Genomic DNA, 15,000 nt, shown 5'->3' with positions numbered 1-15,000 from the left:
CTCTTTCTGTTCTGATATGAAGCTTCTCTATTCAGTAACTTATTCTTGTACGTTCCTATTTTATTTTGTACCCCAGGGCTGGGTGGAAAAAAAGCATTCTTGTTATCATGTTTATCTCAATACCCTGGAAAAATTAAAATTCTTTCGTTCGTTCGTTCTCTCTCTCTCTCCATATGTGTGTGTGTGTGTGTGTGTGTGTGTGTGTGTGTGTGTGTGTGTGTAAGGGCTGGACCGGTTAAGCTACACAGTTACCTCAGAAAATGATTCAGTTTTCAGCAAAGAGTTCGGCGTCCTCGGGACACCAATTTGATTGGACGATTTATAAAACAAACAACAAATTATTTGCGTGCACTGTGTTCAAGATATACAGAACATTTGGCAGTGATATTTATCTCATTTGAACTAGCAGCAGACGAACAATCATTCACGCAGCCATATGGGGTAGTGAAAAGTGAAAGACAATGAGTGGATGTAGGGACTAAAGTCAAGTCTGCCATATCGTGGAAATTTCCGATTTCTATTCATAACTATTATAATCACAATAATTTGCGTGTATGGAGACAATGCCGGTCCTTTTGTCAGCGGTGTGTGTGTGTGTGTGTGTGTGTGTGTGTGTGTGTGTGCGTATGCGGTCACGTGTGTATGCGCGAAAACCCAATGATCTGCAACCCGTTATTTTGGGTCGTTATCAGAACCGTTTGAATAAATACAGACATTCGGGGTTGGTTTTTGTTTTGTTTTGTTCAGAACCTGTCCATGATGTCACAGCCAAGCGTTTCTATTACAGTCGTCGACTGAAGAATTAATTCATAATGATTATTCAAAATATTCTCCGATCCCATGTTTACCTCAGTGTTAAATGCACAACAATATTCCATCTGCTTTGCAAAAACTGGCTTGCGTCGCTCCTGATGAAATCTGAATCAGGTTACAAAATGTTACCCTGATAACAAATATGGAAAAGCTTCGAAGTCGTCGGTTCGTAAGTATATTAACGGCGTGATTGTTGTAACGAGCCGGGAGCAAGCTACTTGCACGTGGGTGGCCGGGGATTGACTAAACATCCCAATCACAAAACGAAAATCTAAAAAATATCCCATACCCATAAGGTCATCCCCACCAACAAACCTGTAAATAAACAACCCCGTTTTCTTTTTGCTTGCTTGTTTTTTCTTTATATTTAATAATTTTCATTTTTAGTTCCCGTTTCCTCGTCCTTCAGACATGCCATGTGAGCGCGCTTGTGTGTGGTTTCATTTTATGTGGGTGTGCACACATGTGTGAGTTCTTACACAATACATGCAAAGGAACCAACAAAATAAATTCACACACACACACACACAAAGCCATGTTACAAAATTTCGAAGGTACAATCGTGTTACTCTGACATGACCAACAGACAAACGAACAAACAACAAAAACAACAACTCCTCGTCCCAGCTGGCTTCACAAACTTACAAATTAAGTTATGTCACAAAAAAGATCAAAGGAAGTGAAAGTGCTAGAGTGAAATCAGAGAGACAGACAGACAGACATACAGAAAGGCAGGGAGACTGACAGAGAAACAGAGATACATATGGGGATATAGGCACATACAGACAGACATAGACGGTTGGATGGTTTATTCATTTATAGGCCACCGCCCTATGAAAGGGTGTCATAAAATGGACGTTTCATAATAGATAAAAAATATTTTGTCCAATGAAATACACACAGTTAGCAATACACTATACACGTGAAATAGCATATGCACTCATTAAATTCACACATATTATGTCATAAATAGCACATGCGTTGTTAATCACTCTAAAATGTAATAGTGAATCGTAGCTTCAACAATTTGTACAAGATTTGACAACTTTCTGACAGTTTGTTCTTTCTGACAGTTTGTTCTTTCGTGGATGCCCGCTTAAGTAACGACAATCTGAACTGGCTTGGGAACTTAATTTCAATGGTGTGTAAATCGGTTTCCTTGTGTTATCCGAAAGTATGTTCAGCAATTTCCGAAATACCAAGTCTAAATCTTGCCTTTGCATACTTAAACGTCTGTCTCGATTCATCAGTAAATGTTTTGAAACTGGGTACAGTACAAAGAGTTCTATAAACATTAAATCTGTCACTGCTGTTGATATAGTAATCCCATTTTTGCCATCTGCACAAAAGGGTTCTATAAACATTAAATATGTCACTGTTGTTGATAATGGTAATCCCATTTTTGCCATCTGCACAGAATAAGCCTTTCTTTAAAACTCCGAAGAAACTCATCAGACCCCTCAAGGCTCTATGCCTTGATTAAGCTATACATAGCAAAATTCAAATATGTACTCTTTTCGACGTATATTTGTAACCCAGTTTCTTTTACCATGTACATCAAAATGAAATAACATTATTTCCGACTCATGCGTTCTTATTAACTTTAGCCGACATTTAACACATTTTATAGCAGAATTAGAAGACCTATTTGTTTCTCCGCATACAGAATCTTTAGGTGTTCGAACTTCTACGCCTAAAGATCTTTTTGGTGCAAATTTAAGTAACTTTTTAACACCGAAATCAAGTCCCCACGACACACACACACACACACACACACACACACACACACACACACACACACACACACGGAGAGAGAGAGAGAGAGTCATTGATCCCGAAGCATCTGTTCCTGCCCCTCCCCATCCCATGGCTATTTTATCGACTTTCTTTCATGATGTTGGAGTTTCTACGATGGCTACTCTTTCAACAAACATTCATTCTCTTGCAGATAGCTAACCCACTACACACAGCAAGGATTACTTGATAGCTGATTGATGACTTCGTTTGAATAGTCGGACTCGTGACGGATGCAATTAAGTCATTAAACAACAACAACAACAACAACAACAACAAAGGTTTCATTTAAGTGACTGCCTCATTACCACATTGTGTAACTGAGAGATCATCAACTGAAGATAGGTCACGTATTTCGGGACCTTACACAGAGAGTCTGTGCGTTAAATGCGCTCGTTAAAACCGATGGACAAAGAACTGCATTAACAAGACGAACGCTGACATGCTCTCTGTCTCTCTCTAATAATAATAATAATGATAATAATAATAATAATAATGGCATTTATATAGCGCTGAATCTTGTGCAGAGACAAATCAAAGCGCTTTCGCACCAGTCATTCACACGCATGCATAACTCTAAAACTGGAAAAACTGAAGACAAGGAAGAGGCAGCAAAGGGAGGCTATTTTGGGAAGAGGTGGGTTTTAAGGCCAGACTTGAAAGAGCTGAGTGTGGAGACTTGACGAAGCGAAAGAGGAAGTTCATTCCAGTTGCAAGGTCCAGAGACAGAGAAAGAACGGCGGCCAACAGTCGAGAGCTTGAATCTGGGTATGCGTAAACAGAGTGGATCCGAAGCTGATCGCAGTGAGCAAGATGGAGTGTAGAGGTGAAGGCAGCCACAGAGATAGGAAGGGGCTGATTTGTGAATACATTTATAACACAGAGTGCTGATCTTGTACTTTATTCTGTGTGAGACAGGGAGCCAGTGGAGATGTTGCAAAAGAGGAGTGATGTGCTCAGATCTTTTCTTTCTGAGGTCGAGTCGGGCAGCAGAGTTTTGTATGCGCTGAAGGGACTGAATGGATGAAGCAGGCAAACCAGACAATAAAGAGTTACAGCAGTCAAGGCGAGAGAGAATGAGAGAAACGACGTCTAGATGTTGCGTCAATGGACAGATATTTACGGATGGAATTGATGCGCCGCAATTGACAGTAGCAGGATTGACATGTCTGACTGATACATTTTTGCATGGACAGTGTGTTGTCAAGGACAACGCCAAGGTTCCTGACTGAACTGGAAAGAGGGATGGATGTACTGCCAAGTTTGATTGTGTCAGTTGTGATGAAAGAGAGTTTTTGTTTAGTTCCTATGATCATTGCTTCAGTTTTGTCCGCGTTCAATTGTAACTTATTTAGAGTCATCCAATTTTGAATGTCCAGGAAGCAGTTGGATGTTTCTTGCAAGCGCGACGACAAGCAACGCTGTGGTAAAAGTCATTCTAACGGAAAATACGTGAATATGCGTTGTAAACTTCTATTTCGTGCAACCACCTGAAGCAGTTTTATTTCCGGCAAATCATCCATCCTAAAACAAAGGAGGGAAATGGGGAAGGGGTGTGGGAGAGAGTGAGCGGGATAAGGAGAGAAACAGACAGACGGGGGACAGAAACAGACAGACGGGGGACAGACAGTAACAGAGAGGGACATACAGAAGGGAAGGAAAGGAGCGATAAAATCGATGCGATTTCAATGGCGGCAATTGGCTTGTAGCCGCGCGCACACACACACACACACACACACACACACTCTCTCTCTCTCTCTCTCTCTCGCACATTCACTAACAAAACGCGCTCACACACACACACACACACACACACACACACACACACACACCACACACACACACACACAAGCATGCAAACACAAACAAACAAACACGTGCACACACGCACGTACGCACTTTTCTCAATAACAACCACTTTCTGTGTGCTGATTCTGGTTGTTCACGACACTAATGCCACGGGCCAACAATACGATACGGCTTCTCGTATTTCGTGCTTTTTTTTTTCTTTTTTTTTTTCAAGAGAAAAGTTGCGAATGTCAGACATAAGAGCTTATCTCTATCCCGTTTTTAGGTGGTCATTTTATCAAAATATTCATACCTTAGCCGTTCATGTTGTTTTGTTTTAAAATATGTACACTGATTCCCTCCCAATCCCCCCCACCCCCCTTTTTTTTTAAATCACGCAAAATCTTGGTTACACTGTGGATCAGTAGCATGCGCGACAACTCAGTCCCTATATCAAAAATGTAGGTATTCATACAAAAATATCCAATGCCATAAAACCACTCCTCGGTAACGGAAAAAAAGAAAGAAAGAAAAAGATGATTTTAACTGGACACGTTTACTCCGTGTGCTCGGGGTTCATCTCCGTTCAGTATTTAATTGTGATGCAACCACCAAACCATACCCCCTGTCACCCTTAACCCCACCCCAACCCCCATTCCCAAACCGACCCATACCCAAGTACGAATGCGCGCGCTCCCAAAATCTGATACACTTTGAACGAAAAAAAACAATGATGTGAAAAGAAGAAGAAAAAGCGTACTGCATCAGAGACTCGTGTGATTAAATAAATGCACAGACGTTTATATTATATATATACATACGTATATACTTTCACTATACTCTCTCTCTCTCTCTCTCTCTCTCTCTATATATATATATATATATATATATATATATATATATCATGATGATAATGTGCACGTTAAGCATATGCAGGCAGCCCATCTGCCCCAACAACACGCAACACTGCCACTGATCTCTGCCCCAAAACCCTTATCGGTCACGAACCACCACCACCACGACCTCCACCCACAACCCTACTTCTCTCTCCCCCCCCTCCCCCCAGGTTGCCCCCCCCCCCCCCCCCCAGTGAAATACCTCTGGCATGTCTGAACTAACACATGCGCCTCTGTGTGTGTGTGTGTGTGTGTGTGAGGGGGTGGGGGGTGGGGGGAGAAGAAGAAGAAGAAGAAAAAAAAGAAGCTCTAACACACCAAGAACGGGAGAAGGAGGAGAATGGATCGATGCGGGACCGACTGACAACACAGCAAGAACGGAGAGAGAGAGAGAGAGAGAGAGAGAGAGAGATCGGTCAGAGGAATACATGACGTTGTTTTTTTTTTTTGTTTTTTTTTTCTTTTGTTTTTTGTTTTTCACGTCTTCGGCTGTGTTGTCAGAAGGAAAGCGAGGCAGACTGGCGTTCATCCCGGCTTCAGTTCTTTCATTAAGTCTTAGCTTTTATTCGTGGCAACAGCGCTTACGGGTCATAATAACCAGGTTTTGGTTAAATCAGGATCAGATTTGCCAGCTGCACAACCCATCTGACAACACATTGGATGTCTTTGGGCTTTCCACACGCATACACTACTGTCCGTGCAACACACACACACACACACACACACACACACACACACACACACAGAGAGAGAGAGGAGACAGACAGACTGGTCGAGTGGAGGACAGAGACAGGCAGGCAGAGAAGTAGACAGGAGAAACAGAGGAGACAGATAACACAACCTCATTGACAGGCAGATAAAGGCGGCAGTGGCGAAGAGCAGAAACAGGGAGGAGACAAGCACAGTCACATAGAGTGATAGACAGACAGAAGCAGAGGCAGAGAGTAGAAACTGAGAGGAATACATGGCCAGTCAGACTGAGGCAGAGGCAGAAAGGAGAAGAAAAGAGGAGACTGATACATAACGACATAGAGAAACAGATAGAGACAGAGGAAATGAGGAGGAATAGAAAGGAGATGGGTACGCAGAGCATAGAGGCTAAGAGAAGAAACAGAGAGGAGTCACATACACAGCCACTGACGTAGACAGATAGAGGCAGAGGCAGAGAGGAGCAACAGAGAGGAGGCAGATACACAGCCACGTAGACGAACAGACACGGGCCATGCACCGAGTTATATCTTCAAGGAGATGCAGTGTGTTTGTTCTCACAACAGAAAGGCTACCACACTATTTGAGTTCAGGACTTAGTTGTGTATTCTTGTTTGTGTTATCTCTTCTTTCTTTCTCCCATTCATACCATCTCTCTCTCTCTCTCTCTCTCTCTCTCTCTCTCTCTCTTTCCGTTATCAAACACCGAATCTTCTTCAGCGTGTGAGACGTGGCAGAACTCTGTATGCACTGTGGATTCAAACCTGCAGCTCTTCTAACACTTTGCAATTCATTTATGCATTAGTTGTCTCGTTCACACCCCGCTCCTTCTTCTCCACCCCTCTCTCACTCACCCACTCTTTTACTCATATCTCTATCCCCCACCCCCACCCCCTCACCTCCCCGCTCCCGCACCCCCACGCTCCTCAGACGCAAGACACTACACTTGGCAAGTCGGCAATGTATGTTTTTTTGGCTCAGGAAGTTGCACTGCACTCTCTCCCCTCCACCCCCGCTTGGCTTCGATGCGAAAACCAACGTCTACTCATTGATGAACAACACTGGAGTAGATATGTCGCTTCGTTCAGTTAGGAAATGACAGCCGGAGTGTTACTTCGATGTGGTGAGCCATTGATAGGTCTGAGAAGACAAAGTCGGCTTTGTTAGCAATGAAGTAAAATCTCAACTTTGGTCTGCTCGTAGGTTTAATTTTCGAACTGCATTATATTAAGAAAAACTAGGATGTGTATATATGTGTTATCTTCGTATGTTTTGAAGCCGATTATCCATTACTGACGGCGTTTTGACTCTGACGTCAAAATGACCGTTGTCTGCCTGCAGAGCATGAGCTATTTTCCGTATATCACTATGTTAGAATTATCCGTTAAAGCAGCCCTTTTTCCTGGTTTTTGTCGCACTTACCATCGAACTCTACTACTTTGAGCTGTATCTACAATATGAATTCCACTTGCATTCATCGCCAACGGCCACGCAGAAAATACGCGATTCTAATCGATTCCGTCACGCCATATACAACAGCTGTGTTCGAGTCATGTTCGTCTGGTTTTGCTGCTGACAAGACCTAAAAAGCGTTTCTCTGTCCTTCCCACTCAGTGCTGTTTAAGCATAATAAACTGAAAATCGTATGCATTATCATGTATTTTGGTATTTGTATTTTGGTCGTGCCAAGCCAACCGCATAAGGCCGTTCAGCCCCCTAGTGACCCCCCCCCCCCCCCCCCTCTCAAAAACCGCAAATCAACAACAACAACAAAACCAAGAGGCAAGGCCTTCAAGACTTACTTGTGACACATACTTTATCCAGTAAAAAAAAAAAAAAAAAAAAAAAAGAGTTAAGATTTGTTTTGTATTTAACAATATAAAGCCTCGGGGGAAAAAAGAAAAGAAGAAAAAAAAAGCATGTCAGCTGGTCTGAACCAAGCTCATTCCGTTCGAAAATAAGTAGATTTTGCGTCGTAGATCGATTACGATATTCGAGGTGATAACGCCGTTTAAAGTATATCATTTTGGTATATCTCGATTATTTAAGCCATTCTTTAAAGTCCGCGGTAAAACAGACGTTGCCATCGCCTCAGACACACCGCAACATGTAGTCGTTCTCTCCAGATCTGCGTGTTCGACAGATTGACAGAACCTTAAACAGGTCCATTCAGTTTCTCTTTCATGCTCATTCTAGTTGATTCAGTAAACACGTTCATGGTGTCGTTAATGTCACTGTAAGTGTTCTGCACTGAATTTATATTTCTTTTGTTATAATTGCGAACAAGAAAAACGAGGTCACCCCGTCTTCAAACCAAGCCATAAACTGTGATATTTTTTATTCGGCTCCTCAACGAAATAAACCGTTTATGATCCGGAAATTCAGCTTAATCCGTAAGACTTACAACCTATCATTAGTATGATAGTGAATATTTTCCCCCACTGTTTAATCCAAATTTGGTATCGGCAGACAAAGTATTTCCAGAGAAAATGACAATGTTAATATACCATGGACACACACACACACCGGTTTATTAGATAGACTCACATTGTTTATATAAGTGAGTAAAAAATCAACGTTGGCATCGTTCCCATGAAAACCGAAAGGGGGGAAAAAAAGTAAAAGAGAGAACCAGGCACAAACACAGTCAAATCTATGTACATAAATCCATGATATACCTCTGACCTTGATCATTCCGTAAAAAATCTGTCCAGAGGGTTAAAAAAACACAAAAAAACTATACACAAACATGTTTAAGGTATAGATATCCCCCCCCACCTTCCCCAACCCACCCCCAACGGTTAACTCACACGCAGTAGGTGCAAAACATTAGTAAGGGCGTCAAGAGTGTCTAGAATAAGACGCAAAAATACTCAAGAGCCTGTAGGAAAAATGCAAAGGAACGGACCAACACGACAGAGATTAAAGAGAAAAGAGGTAGAAATAACAGAAACAAAAGGAAAGCAAAACAAAACAAAACAAAACAACAACAAACAAAAAACAGAAACAAAAAGAACAAAAAACAAAACAAAAAATAAAAAAAACACCACCACCAACAACAACAAAAACCCCAACTACAACAAAACTTCTGAAACATTATTTCCAATCGCCTAAGATAATCAGAAATTAGCATTCTTCTTCTTTTTTCTTTCTTTTGTAATCTTTTTTTTCCCCCGAGAAGGGAAATAATTCAAAACTGAAGGGAGATCATCAATAATTTCAACAGTGTATGGTCGCAAGCAGGCAACATTTCTAGTCCAGTCTTCAGCTAGCCATCTTTGTCACATTGGATTCTTCAAAGATTTACATATTATGCATGGATTGACTGTTTGATTAACTGAATCACGAACGCTACACAGAATCGGACGCGTGCGCAAACACACATATACACACACACACTCTGTGTGTGTGTGTGTGTGTGTGTGTGTGTGAGTGTGTGTGTGTGAGTATGTGTGTGTGTGTGTGTGTGTGTGTGTGTGTGTGTGTGTGTGTGTGTGTGTGTGTAAGAGTTAAGCCAAGACCAAGGTAAAGAGGGGAAACTGAGAGAGATGACACGAATGGAGGAGTGAAAAGATAGAAACAAACACACACACACACACACACACACATACACACACACACACAAACCCGACTAGATCCTCAAATCTTTTTAATTTTTTTTTTTAATGGCCGTTGCCATTGCTGTTTTTTAAGCGTGTTGTCTTTTATTATTACTGAGGGTGGGATTCGTAATGGCACGTTATCACTAACGTTCTGCTGAACTCGCTCCAGGAATGGGTTATGGATTATTAACTTGGTCTTCTCGTTGCCAAATGTTCCATTCTGTACAAAATATGAATTATTGACCACACACGCGCGCGCGCATGGACGCGCACGCACGCACGCACGCACGCACGCACACACACACACACACACACACACACACACAGAGGCGCATGTGTTAGTTCAGATATGCCAGAGCGATTTCACTGGGTAGGAAGCACCAGCATTAACAAACGCATTCACGTATACTCGGGCATGACGGTCCGGTGAACATGTAACCAGAGACATAAAACCACTGCAATGTTTGCAGAACAAACAAAAACGTCAACAGCAACATGTTTTCTGCATCTGCGTTTCTAATAACATTATAGGATCATGCTCATTGCTGCGTGTTGATGTTGAGGTTGCTAAAATAAATAAATAAATAATTTTAATTAATTTTAAAAAAGGATGAATTGCTTATTGATATGCGATGATTTTATCATGATACATTTATTATCAGAAAAAATGACTTGATCAGCAAAGCTCACTGCTCGCTCTCTCTCTCTCTGTGTATGTGTGTGTGTGTGTAGTTTCAATGTCGATATCTCCCTTTAAACTCTCCTCCTTTATCCCTCTGCCTATATACCCCCACCTCCACCACAGCCCCACCCCCACCCGAATATCTTTCCACCTCTTACAACTAAAAAAGCATGAAACAGATAGATAGATAGATACACAGATTGACTGACTGATTGATAGATAATTAAAGAAATAAATAATTAAATAAATTCACAAGTATGTGCCTTATCTGCATAATATGCAGGTTTGTATGTGCAAACTGACTCTCTCTCTCTCTCTCTCTCTCTCTCTCTCTCTCACTTCGTATGCTTTTTTTTTTCAGTACAGATCCGAGCCAACAGTCAAAATATTGTTAGTTCGATTCAACGACACCAAACAAAAAAGTTTTCATTTTTGCAGCCCATCTTGTAGTCGTTCTGTTTGTGTCAGCGTGGTGTTAATTAGGTCCCTTTCTCAAATTTTCCTGGGATAGCTATCTTCGTCGGCCATATCACCCTAGGTAGGTGTCGACATTAATCTCTCTCTCTCTCTCTCTTCGTCACACCTCTCATTCTCCTCTAACTTGAAGTGTACTTAATACTTATTCATGTATCAAAATTTAAAATAGGAAAATGTTGATTGGAGATAAGTTTTCTATATTCTTCTTCTTCTTCTTTACTTTTTCTGATTTTTCTTTCTTTTATTTGTTTTCTTTCAAGAGCTTGGTGGGAAAAAAGCATTGTTTGCTTACTCTGTTAAATAAGAAAATAAAACGAACTGTCAGTCTTCAGATCATCTGTTGGTGTCCATTAGTAGTCTAACAAGCACTATGGACAGTAACACCACATCAGTCACGCCACATCGTTGTCCATGTACTTTGTTCTTCTAACCACTTATCTAGTAGAAAACTGGTATCAGTGCCATTGTTAACCTGACTTCATTTGAATCATTTCCACTACTGATTCTTGCTTTATCTCTCCCTTTTTTCGTATGATTGTTTATCCCTGTATTTACCTGTATATCTATCTATGTATTCATTCGTTTATCTATTTCATTTATCTATTTATTCAATATCTACTCACTCATTTAGCCTACCTATTTTTGTCTCTCGCGGCTAACTTTCTATTCAGCTCTTGCGGTCACTGTCTAAAGAGGTTTATCGACGCAGACGTGGGTGGCCTTTTTTCGGTTGCTGGGTTACGGTTAACTTAACAGATCCATCCATTTCCTGACGAACTATTTATCGATTCCTCTCATGGTGGTTCAGTTCCAGAAGCTTTCTGGCCAGCTGGTGGACTATTGCCAGTATTGTGCGGCTGTTCGCTAATGCCATTATCAGCTGTTCTCCACCACCCTCTCTCTGTGTCTCTTTGTGTCTGTTCCACCCTTCTCTTGCCATCCATGTGCGTAGTTTTACCCTATGAGTGCTATTTAGGTAACACAAAGCGGGCGACGCATGCACACACACATTGACACACACACACACGCACACACACACACACTCACAAGCGCGCGCGCACACACACACACACACACACACACACACACAAAGTGAGAGACCCAACACAGGAAAGGAAAAAAGGTCATGGAATGATGGGCAGAGTGGGAATTCTTGTACTCACACAATATTTTTCCTTTTGGCTTTCATTATTTATTTATTTGTTTATCTAGTGCTGTTCGGGAATTGGACAGTCGGTTTCAAGTCTGGTATCTGCATTATCAAGAAGGTTGTTATTTTTATGTTGACAAGAGAATAAAACGTCATGAAAACCAAGAAAAACGACAAGACAAATCCAAGACAGCCAACTCAGACGGTTGAACAAAGAGGGATTTTCAGACAGATAAACGAAATCGGAGGACGAAGGGAGGGGGGAAAATTTATGACCAGACAAACAAACAAAGATAGACGAATGAACAAAATGAACAAACAGGTCACAAGCCAAACAGACATAAAGCGAAGCAGCGACCGAGTGACAAGCAAACCTAGAGAAGAGGAACGCTGTAATTCACCAAGCCCTGTATCGCAATACACCCAAACACACAGGGAAATGCTAGTCCCAACAAATCAATACGCCTGCGATTCAACCGCACTGCAGCCTCACTCATTCGATTCGTCACGCACTTTTGTGGGGAGCACATGAGGAGTAGAAAGTAGCTCGAATCCACTGGGCCCTATTCACTGCTTTCTCTTTTGCTGGACAGCAAAAGAAGTTCTACTACGCGTTCTATGGTTCTCCAAAGCATCCTTAATTTCTACATTGCATTTTCTACATCTGTGACACATGACACATTACACAAAAGTATAACCGTTAGCGTGCAGATTATCCTGTTAACATCTCTCTCTCTGTCTGTCTGTCTGTCTGTCTGTCTCTCTCTCTCTCTCTCTCTCTCTCTCTGAGAAACTGATTTGTAAGTATCGTATCTGGACCTACTTTGAAATTTCCACATTGGAAGGCATGGGGAGAAGCTAAAAACCTGGAAAACAGACAGTGAAACTGACAAGCAGATATGCAGACAAAATGAGGGGGTGGGGGGGAAGGGGGGGGGGCGATAAGCCTGTAAGGTGAAAGTGGAGCTGATAGCAAAAAAACAACAACACCCAACTACCAGGTAAACAGAGAAAGACAGGCAAACAGCCAGATAGATCTTGAGAGACGAGGAGAGAGAGAAATCAACGGCATTGTGATGAAACCTTCCCGAGTATCCCCACCTAACAACTCACACAAAAAAAAAGAAAAAAAAAAGCAAGCAAACATAACGGTTCTCTCAAAAGGCTCGTGCAAATCCACGGGATTATTTATTGGAAAAGTTCCGATTACTGTCACATAATACACGTCTGCAGCAGGAATCGTCCACAAGGAGCTGCTATTGATTTTGCGCCAAACGCTTTGTGGCGCTCATGTACAAAGCAAAACATTCCATGCTTAACAGAATAAAATCAGTCTGCAAGCAAATGGCTAATATTGTCACCATTTACACACCTGTGCACCGTAACTGTCCAACGAACGTAATTCGTAAGTTCGACACTGGTTACAGTGATGATAAATAATTATGCCAATGTAACCATTTAGAATATTTGTCCCTCAAGATAATGCACAACTAACAATATAAAATTCTGGAGATTCTGTTAGAAATGCCACTGTTTTTTTTTTGTTGTTTTTTTAAGCTTCGTCTGTGAAATGCTCATGTGATCTTAACAAGACCAGATGAGTTGGAAATAGTAAACGATGAACAAAAAAAAAAAAAAAAAAAAAAAGCAGTAACTATTTTTTTCCTTAACATGCATGAAGACACAATTTTGAACGAATGCTGCTTTACCCATTAACTAGTTAGTTTGTACATAACATACCCTAGCGACAAACGAATCAGAATATTATTCCTAGGTGACATAGCATTTGATCCCGAACACACCACACAGAACACACAGACGGAATCAAATATATGATATTGCCTCTGTTTATTTGAGAAGAAAATCTTAATAAGGACAAGGGAATAAGCATTTAATCATAAAATAAATAGATAAATAAGACACATGCAGCAACTTTCGCTCTTTATAACGGAAAAAATAGTCGATTTTGGGCCACTGCTGCTGTCATCTATGACCCTTTAAAATTTCAGGCTTATTACGCAATGCGGCAATATGATAGACAAAGTACTATTGTTCGAACTTGTAAGCTCGTTATCAAATATAACACCCACTTATCAATATGGCATATCATTTCCTCTTCAAGATAATACCGTCGAAAGCCTTGTAATGTGTATGTGTATTGATTTTTTTTTTTTTTTTTTTTTTTAACCTGTCAGGGTTCTGATTTCTTTTCTTCACGTTAACTGATGGAGATTCAACCGATTATTATCTGCTCTATCACTGAAGCGTTCAGCGTTCAAAATCAAACCATCAGTGAAACACTGGATAGAAATCGTATTGCCCAAAGGTGTATTATATATACAGGCGGTCAAATGTGCGAAAGACAGGGATGGATGGAGAGGACTGGTTGACAGGTCATCTGTAGCGCCCCAACGGCAACCGCCATGGGGCAGCTGAGCTGAGCTGATATATATATATATATATATATATATACTTTTTTTCTTTTTTTAGTATACATGTATTTCATCCAAAATGTTTATGAATGACCCCCCACCCCCTTTTTTTTAATTTTAATTATAAAAAAAATGTATATCACATATGCTTGACAGTCCCCATTTCTTGCCTTGTTTTACATATTATTTTAGAAGTGACAGGATACCACGTTCACAACGCCTGTTCAAGGGTATTTTTTCATTTAATTTCATTTGACGTGCTTTTGTATCCTGAATACCTGGATGAGGTTGACAATGACTCCCAATGAGAACCAAACGCTTATTCTTCTGCTCCAGTTTAAGTTCTGTCTATAAATCAACAAATAGATCCAAATATGCGTATAAAAACGATTTAAATCGTTAAGTTAGTGAAAACTGTCTCACAGCATGGATGACTGCCTGGATACTTAAAACCTGCGCATTTCTTCTACTTTCTGTTCTCACTTTCATCATCCAAAACGGAGGGCGAATATTGAATATGCGTAACAGCTGTGGCTGAGTTCTTACATCGTTGAAAAGTACAAACCATCCTAAACTTTCCTACTTTTTTCATCTTATTTGGGTTATCGATTTCTGTAGCGCGCGCGAATACACACACACACACACACACACACACACA

At 40.9% G+C, this 15,000-nt stretch overlaps 2 protein-coding genes across 2 annotated transcripts in view; one reads left to right on the top strand and one right to left on the bottom strand.

Annotated features, from left to right (window-relative positions):
• Positions 1-15,000, top strand: part of LOC143291110 (uncharacterized) — a 24,047-nt gene that overhangs the window by 1,236 nt on the left and 7,811 nt on the right. The window lies entirely within an intron of this gene.
• The window catches only part of LOC143288946 (uncharacterized), a 60,520-nt gene that overhangs the window by 44,348 nt on the left and 1,172 nt on the right, over positions 1-15,000 (bottom strand). The gene's annotated exons all lie outside the window — the stretch shown is intronic.

This window comes from Babylonia areolata, chromosome 1 (genome assembly GCF_041734735.1).
Source record: "Babylonia areolata isolate BAREFJ2019XMU chromosome 1, ASM4173473v1, whole genome shotgun sequence".
In the NCBI taxonomy this organism is placed as follows: Eukaryota; Metazoa; Mollusca; class Gastropoda; order Neogastropoda; family Buccinidae; genus Babylonia; species Babylonia areolata.
The sequence above is the reverse complement of the archived record's forward strand: the minus strand, read 5'-3'. Positions and strand labels throughout refer to the sequence as shown.